Source organism: Bubalus bubalis, chromosome 1 (assembly GCF_019923935.1).
Source record: "Bubalus bubalis isolate 160015118507 breed Murrah chromosome 1, NDDB_SH_1, whole genome shotgun sequence".
Classification (NCBI taxonomy): domain Eukaryota; kingdom Metazoa; phylum Chordata; class Mammalia; order Artiodactyla; family Bovidae; genus Bubalus; species Bubalus bubalis.
Genome location: NC_059157.1, coordinates 8,222,662 through 8,232,449, shown reverse-complemented (window position 1 = coordinate 8,232,449; position 9,788 = coordinate 8,222,662). Strand labels below are relative to the sequence as shown.

Below are 9,788 nucleotides of genomic sequence, written 5' to 3'. Positions count from 1 at the left end.
TGAGCGGGGGCTAGCTTCCTTGCAGGGCACGGGCTGTTCATCGCACTGAGTGGCTTGTCTCAGATCACAGGCTCTAGGGCGGGCGGGCTTCCATAGTTGCGGCTAGTGGGTCCTAGAGCACAAGCTCCATAGTTGCGCCTCTGGGCCCAACAGCAGAGGCTCAGTAGTTGTGGCGCACGGGCTCAGCTGCTCCTCGGCATGTGGGATCATCCCGGACCAAGGGTCGAACCCGTGTCTCCTGCATTGGCAGGTGGATTCTTATTCACTGTACCACCAGAGAAGTACATGGCTTTGATTCTAAAGACAACGGAGAACCAAGCGAAGATTCTAAGCAAGCCAGTGACATGGCTGGAACAAAACTGTTGGCGTGAGGGGTTAAAATCAGAACTGGGGAGTGCCTGCTTCAGCAGCACATATACTGAAATTGGAACAGTATAGAGATTAGCATGACCCCGGGGCAAGGATGACACGCAAATTCATAAAGCGTTCTCTGTTTGATGAAAGTTAGTCACTTAGTCGTGTCCAACTCTTTGTGACGCCATGGACTATTAGCCCACCAGGCTCCTCTGTCCATGGAATCCTCCAGGCAAGAACACTGGAGTGGGTTGCATTTTACATACAGCTGACTCTCCCTGCTGTACAGTAGAAATGAACACAATGCTGTAAAGCAACAATACTCCAATAAAATTTTTAAAAAAGAATTCCAACTCCAGCCGCAGCTGTTAAAAAATAAATATATAGGGCTTCCCTGGTGGCTCAGTGGTAAAGAATCAGCCTGCCAGGGCAAGGGACATGGGTTTGCTCCCTGGGCCGGGAAGATCCCGTGTGCCACAGAGCATCTAAGCCCGTGCGCCACCACTAGGGGGCTGCGCTCTAGAGCCGGGGAGCCACAGCTACTGAGCCCAGGTGCCCCAACTACTGAAACCACGCACCCTGGAGCCCTGGGTCAACAAGAGAAACCACTGCATTGAGAAGCTCGTGGACCACAGCTAGAGAGTAGCCCCCACTTGCTGTATATGGCTTCCCCTATGGCTCAGCTGGTAAAAATTCCGCCTGCAATGAGGAAGACCTGGGTTCAATCCCTGGGTTGGGAAGATCCCCTGGAGAAGGGAAAGGCTACCCACAGCCCAAAATAAAAAAATATATATATATGCTGCTGCTGCTAAGTCGCTTCAGTTGTGTCCGACTCTGTGCGACCCCATAGACGGCAGCCCACCAGGCTCCCCTGTCCCTGGGATTCTCCAGGCAAGAATACTGGAGTGGGTTGCCATTTCCTTCTCCAATGCATGAAGTTGAAAAGTGAAAGTGAAGTCGCTCAGTCCTGTCCGACTCTGAGCGACCCCATGGACTGCAGCCCACCGGGCTCCTCCGTCCATGGGATTTTCCAGGCAAGAGTACTGGAGTGGGGTGCCATTGCCTCCTCTGATATATATATATTATTATATATATATATATATATAATTTTAAAAAACTGAGTGAAGGGGGAAACGGCAGCTTAGAAAATGAGTCAGTCTACATTAGAAACTAATACAATATTGTAAAGCAACTATACTCCAGTAAAAATTTAGAATAAAATAAAATTTCAGGAGCTCTGGCTATAAATCTGGCTCCTGCAATGTCAAAGGAAAAATGAGTTAGGGGAATGGGTCCGGAAAATGACATACACTGAACAAAACAGACTGCAAAAGAGTACACAGACCCAAGCTCCCACTACATAAGAACACAAAAGCACGTTGACTAAGATCAGGAGCGAATCTGGAATTGAGCCTGTCATATTGAACATTCAGAGGTTTCTCTCTCCCATGCAGTAGCTTGTTTATGATGTTTTTATTGTACAAAATATTATTTAGAATTCTGTAGCCTAAGTTAAAAGCATTACTTAAGGGGACGAAAATACTACACCGAGAGGTAAGAACAGAGTCATTATCCTTTGATTCTGTCTGGAAGGTGAGGTGGTTTCAGACAGTTACTTTTTATATGACTATTATGAAAATATAGAGCCTAGTTACATATCAATTACTCTTTAACTACTCTGAGTTTATGGGATTATGGATGATTTAAAAAAAATAGTTTCATATTTTTGTGTTTTCAACAATGAGGTCATACCCCCTTCATCTACCATTTTCCAAACTGGACTCTGATTTTAATATAGATGCGTGTGGGATTTGTTTTACATAGAAATGCAGTGGAATCATAAACCCTGAAGCTGAAAGTAGTTCCTCTTGGGAAATGAGCTGAGCAGGCCAGCTGGTCCCTGGGCTCACTGTGGCCTCAGCCGTGGGCAAAGCAACCTAGACCCCAGGGCATGTGGGGAAATCAAGCCTGGTTGCAGCAGGTTCCTGCAGCCATGAGACCCGCTGAGTCCATGCCGCTCACCAGTCCAACCAGGAGACAGTCAGGAGGGGCTGGTTAGCTTCTCTTGTGTGTGTGGGCAGTGAGTTAATTGCCTCTGCTCTTAGAAACTGCTCCTTTTGGCTTCTGCAGCCTGAATATGAATTAGCACCCTTTCTTCTCCTGCGCATCTACCCATCTCAGGGCGATGCCAATGCCAAGGATACACAAAGTCCTTTTTCTTCTTTGCCTCTAGTTTCCTGACTTTGCTCTCTCCTTCTGCCTCTCTGCTTTTGCTCAGCCCCAGTCTGCTGCCTTTTCTTTTTGTACCCTGTGTCCTAGGCTTGCTGGCTGATTTCCTCTTTAATCCATGAGAAGGCTGCATTGACACCATCTAGACCAACGGGCCCTCGGGTAGGTCTGTGTGGCCTTCTCCAATGGGACTGTGCAGAGAGCGGGCTGGAGGGTTGAAGCCACTTTGACGGTGATATGTTCCAGGACCAAAGAGCCATGTAAACATAGTTACCTGCTGGAGAGTTTTTTTTAAAAAGTGTGTACTTAGGATGCAGGCAAGCTGTTTATTCTATTGAAAATGTCACCCAACAATGGTGTTGAAAATATCATTTCCGTTTTCAATACCATTCAATGCCAAAATGGTATTGAAAAGAGAATATTCAGTTTTATTGAAAATCACCCTACTAGCAACGGTATTCAGCTGCACCAGGGATTAGGACATGTCAAGCCCAATTTCCTCACTGGTTTTAACACAAGCACCTTTAAAGAACTGCTTCATACTTTTTGGCCATGACGATATGATTTACTGTATTAAAATAGTAAACGAATAATGAATAACTGACATTATTTACTTATTAGTATCTCCTTAGTGCAATAGGTGAGCTCCCAAAAAGTAGTATATAAACCAAATTAAGAATAGAATTTAAAATGACTAAGCTCTGGGATGAAATGCTATGGTTAACTGCTGGAGAAATAAAGAATCTTTTTGAAAATGAGGTGGCAGCATTAGAGTGTGGGAAAGTGAAAGAATTTGGAGGAATAAAAGCTGGCTTCAGTTCCAATTCTGCAGACTGTGAGCTGTACAATACCCAAGTGCTCTCAGCCTCGGTTTTCCTCTGTAAAACAGGGATTATTTCAGAAGGTGATTGCACTTGGAAAATTACAAAGGACTATCCAGGTGTGAACTGGTGCTGTGATTATCGCAGAGACTTGTAATACACACGTTCCTGCGTGATTCTCCTGTATCCGGTGGTGGAGACAGCTGATTTTATTATACTTCTCTGTATAAATGAGATACTTAGCTGTGTGTGTGCTCTGTCGCTCAGCTGTCCAACTCTTTGCAACTCCATGGACTATAGCCCACCAGGCGCCTCTGTTCAGGGGATTTCCCAGGCAAGAATACCGAGTGGGTTGCCCTTTCCTCCTCCAGGGGATCTTTGTAACCCAGGGGTCAAATCTGCGTCTCTTGCGTTTCCTCCTTTGGCAGGCAGGTTCTTTACCACTAGTGCTACCTGGAGAGTGAGGAAAGTCTAGGGATTGACCCAAGGTACCATCTCACCAATGGTAGCAGAGACGAAATCCCAAACCCAACTTCTCTGGCTCCTAAATCCGTACCTTTCCCACTAAAGCACACTGCCTCAGGCTTTAGGAGGGGGAAGGGGAGATGAATTCTTTCACATCAATATGTTTTCCTGCTCCAGTGGGGACTGGGGGTGGGTATAGGAATGGGTGGGGACTGCAATTCTAGGTCTATCGGTCTCTCTCTCATTAGGTATGTGATCACAGATTGTATCTATGCTGTCGTGTCCAACTCTTTGTGACCCCATGGACTGTAGCCCCCCAGGATCCTCTGTCCCTGGGATTTTCCAGGCAAGAAAACTGGAGTGGGTTGCCATTTCTTTCTACAGGGGATCTTTCCTGACCCAGGAATTGAACCCAGGTCTCTTGAGTCTCTTGAATTGCAGGTAAATTCTTTACTGCTTGAGTCGTCGGAAGAGATGCAATTATATGAACCCGGATATAATACTTAACCTCACTAAATGGGTCTAACCTAACTAAATCGGTCTCCATTTAGTCAACTATTAAGATAATAATTTAATTTGTAGGGTGAGTAGACGAGATACAATGATGTCTTACACAAGGTACATTAAAAGCATTCATTAAGGAAAATACCAGGGCCGAATTCAGGCCTACAAAGGTGTGGGAGAGAAGAAATCCAACGTGTCTAAAGTGGCCTGTGGAAGGCAGTGTTTCTGTCTGCCCTGCCGTCCTGTGGGGCCACTTGGTGACCAGGAGGAGAAGAACATTCCCATCTTCCGTGAATTTCCTCCATCCATAGTCATGGTAGCCATTGAAGCTGCCTGCAATTCAGAATATCCTTCCCACTTCTTCCTGAAAAGCAATAATGGAATTCTTTCTTTTCAATTGATTTACAATGTTGCGTTAATGTCTGCTGTATAGCAAAGTGATTCAGTTATATACAAACATGCGTTGTTTTTTTAAAAAATATTCTTTTCCATCATGGTTTCTCACATGATATTGGATACAGTTCCCTGTGCTATACAGCAGGACCTTGCTGTTTATCTGTGTTATATGTAGCAGTTTCTTTCTGCTAATCCCAAACTCCTAGTTTATCCCTCCTGACCCCTTTCACTTTGGGTAACCATTAGTTTATTTTCTATATCTGTGAGTCTGCTTCTGTTTTGTAAAGAAGTTCATTTGTGTCCCTTTCTTTAGATTCCACATAGAAGTGATATCATGATATATGTCTTTGTCTGGCTTACTTCACTTAGTATGATCATCTCCAGGTTCATGTGATGTGGTTTTCTTTTCGAGTACAATTGCTTTACAATGTTGGGTTAGTTTCTGCTGTACAACAGTGTGAATCAGCCATGTGTACATACATAGCCCTTCTCTCTTGACCCTCCCTCCCACCCCCGTCCCACCCCTCTAGGGCGTCACAGAGCACCGAGCTGAGCTCCGTGTGTCGTACAGCAGCTCCCCACTGGCTGTCTATTTTAGGCATGGTAGTGCCTCATCCCTCAAATGGACAGAGTGAGGCCATGTGGTCTAAATACTGATAAAAAACATTTTATAATTCTCTCAAAAGAGGTCAAATGAGGCTTATAGAAATGTATTGCAACAAAGTTTAGAGCAGCGGCATATTGAAGACGTTGATGGGAACGCCAACAACCGGAAGAAACTTTCAAAAACTGAGCAGAATAAGAAAAGACACGGTCACGATAAAACAGAAAAGTCACAAAGTATAAATAGAGGAAAATGAAACGGGTCTGTGATGAGCTAAAAAGGGAAAAGAAGGAAACCAAAAACAAAACAGCAAAATCTAATCTTTGGACCAGAATTGTGTAGAGAATCGAATAGGGAATGTGAAGGAAGCACGTGGTGGACTGACCACATTAATGGCCCTGAGTGATAGTCTCCCCCCGTGCACGCCCTTTACTCTATAGCTCTGGAGTCCCTTCCACTCTGACTTTGGGCTCTGCTGTCTGACTTGACAAAGAGACAGGAACAAACTTGACTTGTATAGAGGCTTCACAAGTGCTCAAGCCCTTACCCACCTTCTCTTCCGTCTGCCTTGAGCCCGTGCCTAAGCTAGCCTTGTGGAAGATGAGCGACCACGTGGGGCAGCGTCAAGTCATTCCAGCTATAGATAGCCTCGCAGCCAAAGGCTGTGATCCCTCCCGCTGGCCACAGGTGAAGGAAGCCAAGCTGAGCTATTAGCTGAGTCCAGCTCAGATGGGCAGAGCCACTCTGCTGACCTGTGAGTAATACACGGTTACTGTTTAAGCCATCTTGTTTGAGGTGGTTTGTCATAGAGCAGTAGTTAACTGATAACACAGGCTTGAGAAAGTATCCTAGAATTTAGGGGAAATAGCAGAGAAACACAGAGAATGTGTGTTTAGAGGACAAGGACATCCAACACATGGATAGCTGGTATTCCTACAGAAAACATCAGAAAAAATCAAGCAGAAGGAATTATCAAAAGCAAATTAAAAAATTTTTTTTTCCTAGGTGAAGAAATCCTATGTAGTCAAATTAAAAGCATTCATCAAGTTTAAGACAAAATTTATTTTAAAGGCTTATACCAAGGTATCATCAGGCACATTCTGAATTAACACATATTTTCTTCTGTAGTCTATTAATATGCTAAATTACACTGATTGATTTTCAAGTATTAAAATATCTTTGCACTCCTGGGATGAGCCCCACTTGGTTGTGCTGTATTATCATTTTTATATATTTCTGGGCTCAATTTGCTAACATTTTTGCTGGGAGTTTTTGTTTTATATGTTCCTAAGAGATATGGGTCTGTAGTTTTCTTGTAATATCTTTGTCTACTTTTGATCTAGAGTAATGCTGACCTCATAAAAGAAGTTGGAAAGTATTCCTTCCTCTTCTATTTTCTGGAAGAGAGTATGTAGAGTTGTTTCTTCCTCAAGCATTTGGTAGAATGTGCCAGTGAAACCCTTTGGGTGTGAAGCTTTCTTTATGAGAAAGTTTTAATTTTATTTTACTACAAATTCAATGTATTCAATAGATACGGAACTATTTCAGGTCATCTATTTTCTTCTTGAGTGAGTTTTTATCTTTCAAAGAATTGGTTGATTTTATCTAAATGGTCATATACATGAGCATAGAATTTTTGATAGTGTTTTCTTGTTATCTTTTTAATATCTGCATGTTCTGTCGTGGTAATGCTATTTTGTGACTCCTTTTTTTCCTTGGTCAGTGTAGCAAATATTTTTTTTCTTTTTTTAATCTGTCAAAGAACCAGATTTGGGTTCATTGATTTCTCTACCATTCTTGTTTCTGGTATTATTGAACTCACGTCTTATCTTTAATATTCCCTTCTTCCTGCTTGCTTTGGGTTTTAATTTGTTCTTTCATAGGAAGGAAGCTTAGATTATTGTGTGCCGTGGACTGAACATATCCCCCATCAAATTCACATGTTGAAACTCTAAGCCCCAGCGAATGGGATTTGAGATGGGATTTTGGGGAAGAGAGTAGAGTTAGATGAGGTCGTGACAGTTGATACCCTGTAAAAGAGGGGGACACATGGGATCTCTCTCTGAGGGCCATTGCCAAGAACCTGACCTTGCTGGACCTCTTATCTTATACCTCCGGCCTCCAGAACTGTGAGAAATAAATGTTGTTGAAGTCATCCAGTCCATGGAATTTGTTATAGCCTGAGCTGACTGAGACTGTGGATGATAGTGGGCCAACCCTTGAAATGGAAAATTTGAACAATGTATTTGATAAGACGATATAATGGATTTTAAAAGTCTACATCAAACTTTGTACCTTAGAGATATTTCCTATGCTTATTCAATGAGAGCTGCTTTGGTGGCAAGTTTAGAAACCCTCTCAAATTATTTTTTAATTTAATTTTCTTTATACTGGAACAGAGTTGATTGGCAATGTTATGTTAGTTTCAGATGTACAGCTAAGCGATTTACTTATACATATGTGTGTGTGTGTTAGTTATTCAGTCATGTCCGACTCTTTGCAACCCTGTGGACTGTAGCCCGCTAGGCTCCTCTGTCCATGGGATTCTCCAGGCAAGAATACTAGAGAGGGTTGCCATGCCCTTCTCCAGGGGATCTTCCTGACCCAGGAACTGAACCCAGGTCTTCTGCATTGCAGGCAGATTCTTTATCATCTGAGCCACCTGGGAAGCCCACTTATACATATATCCATTCTTTTTCAGATTCTTTTCCCATATCAATTATTACAGAATACTGAATATAGTTCCCTGAGCTATACAGTGGGTCCTCATGTATTATATATATGTTTGTGTGTATATATGTTAATACCAAACTCTTAATTTATCCCTCCCACCACATAGAAACTCTCTCAAACTAGCGTATACAGTGAAGGAGCCATGATGAGCATCTGAGGAGCTGCAATCCAGCTGGCTTCAGGCTCCAGCTCTGGTCCAATTGGCTGTGACCAAGGTAACAGGTCCCACCCCCATGAACAAGAAGGGCATTATCTGAGTTTAGCACGTATTCAGAACATATCTGTGACATAACAGCCTTCAGAGGACAAGTGTGTCCTCTTTGTGTTCTCTCTCTCTCTCTCTCTTTCACACACACACACACGCACACATGCATGTCCATACATGCTCATTGCTCTATGGATGGCACCTCCTAAGGGCATCCCAGTTTCCCAGGTGTTTTTCAAGTTGTGAATTGCCACCTATTAATGGTAGAAGATTAATTTCGTGTGTTGCTTGGCTCTGGAAAAAATGAACTAGAATAACAAAATATCAGGATAGCTGTACTGGTAAGGCTATGTATTGTTTTGAGATCTTTACTTTCCTTTTTATATAAAAATGTATATTCCTCTAAAAAGTTTACAAAACACTCAATTCTTGGTACAAACACAATTGCACTCAGCCCCCACCCCGAAGGAGGGAACCAACCCCATGTGGACTAAATTATCAATTCACCTACTTCCCTTCCGCATTCACCTAGAAAGAGGGCTGTCTCCAGGCATGAAACATCCACATTGGGCTTAATTGTCTATCTGTGTGAAGTTTTGATATAAAGTTATGTTAACGTGGTACAATGGATGGGAGATCTTTAATCTTCCCCTGTGTCCATGTGATTTTAAGTAATATTTGTACCATCTACTCCTAGAAAGTTTGACGAGGCTCATCTTTTGGGCTGGCTGGGATATACACCTGTTTCACTGGCAGTGTCTTTTAATGACAAGTTCAACTCTTTTAAACTTTACTGATCTGTTCAGTTCTGCTATTTCTTTTTGCATCGATATTGGTTTATTTAATTTATCTAAAAAGCATTTATTTTCTCCAACATTTCAAATATTTGAAAATATTCTAATTTGTAGAAGTCTTTTTTTATACTTGTTAAATCTCTTCTGCATCTGTTTCTAATATTTAATGTTATATGTTTATTTTTCATAATTGGACTTACTAGAGGTGTGTCTATTTGATTGTTGCTTGTTGTTTTCAGAGAAATGGCTCTTGAATTTATTTAATTCTACCATTTTTGCATTTTAAAATTCATCATTTTGGCTCTTATCTTTCTCAGTTTCTTCTGCTTTCCTTAGATTTAAAAAATACATAGTTTTTCTACTTACTAATTTCTTTAAGAGAATTCTTGATGTATTTATTTTAACACTTTCCTAATTAGTAATGAAGTCATTTCAAGTGATGAATTTCTTTAAATACCATTTTGGCCTTACTCTGTAATTAGAGTGTCTTATGACCAACCTAGATAGCATATTGAAAAGCAGAGACATTACTTTGCCAACAAAGGTTCGTCTAGTCAAGGCTATGGTTTTTCCTGTGGTCTTGTATGGATGTGAGAGTTGGACTGTGAAGAAGGCTGAGCACTGAAGAATTGATGCTTTTGAACTGTGGTGTTAGAGAAGACTCTTGAGAGTCCCTTGGACTG

The 9,788-nt window shown here is 42.1% G+C and overlaps 1 non-coding gene across 1 annotated transcript; it reads left to right on the top strand.

Annotated features, from left to right (window-relative positions):
- Positions 1–394: 394 nt before the first annotated feature.
- LOC112587395 lies at positions 395–498 on the top strand. The gene has a single exon (XR_003111878.1). It is a non-coding gene; the product is annotated as a U6 spliceosomal RNA (small nuclear RNA).
- Positions 499–9,788: the final 9,290 nt, after the last annotated feature.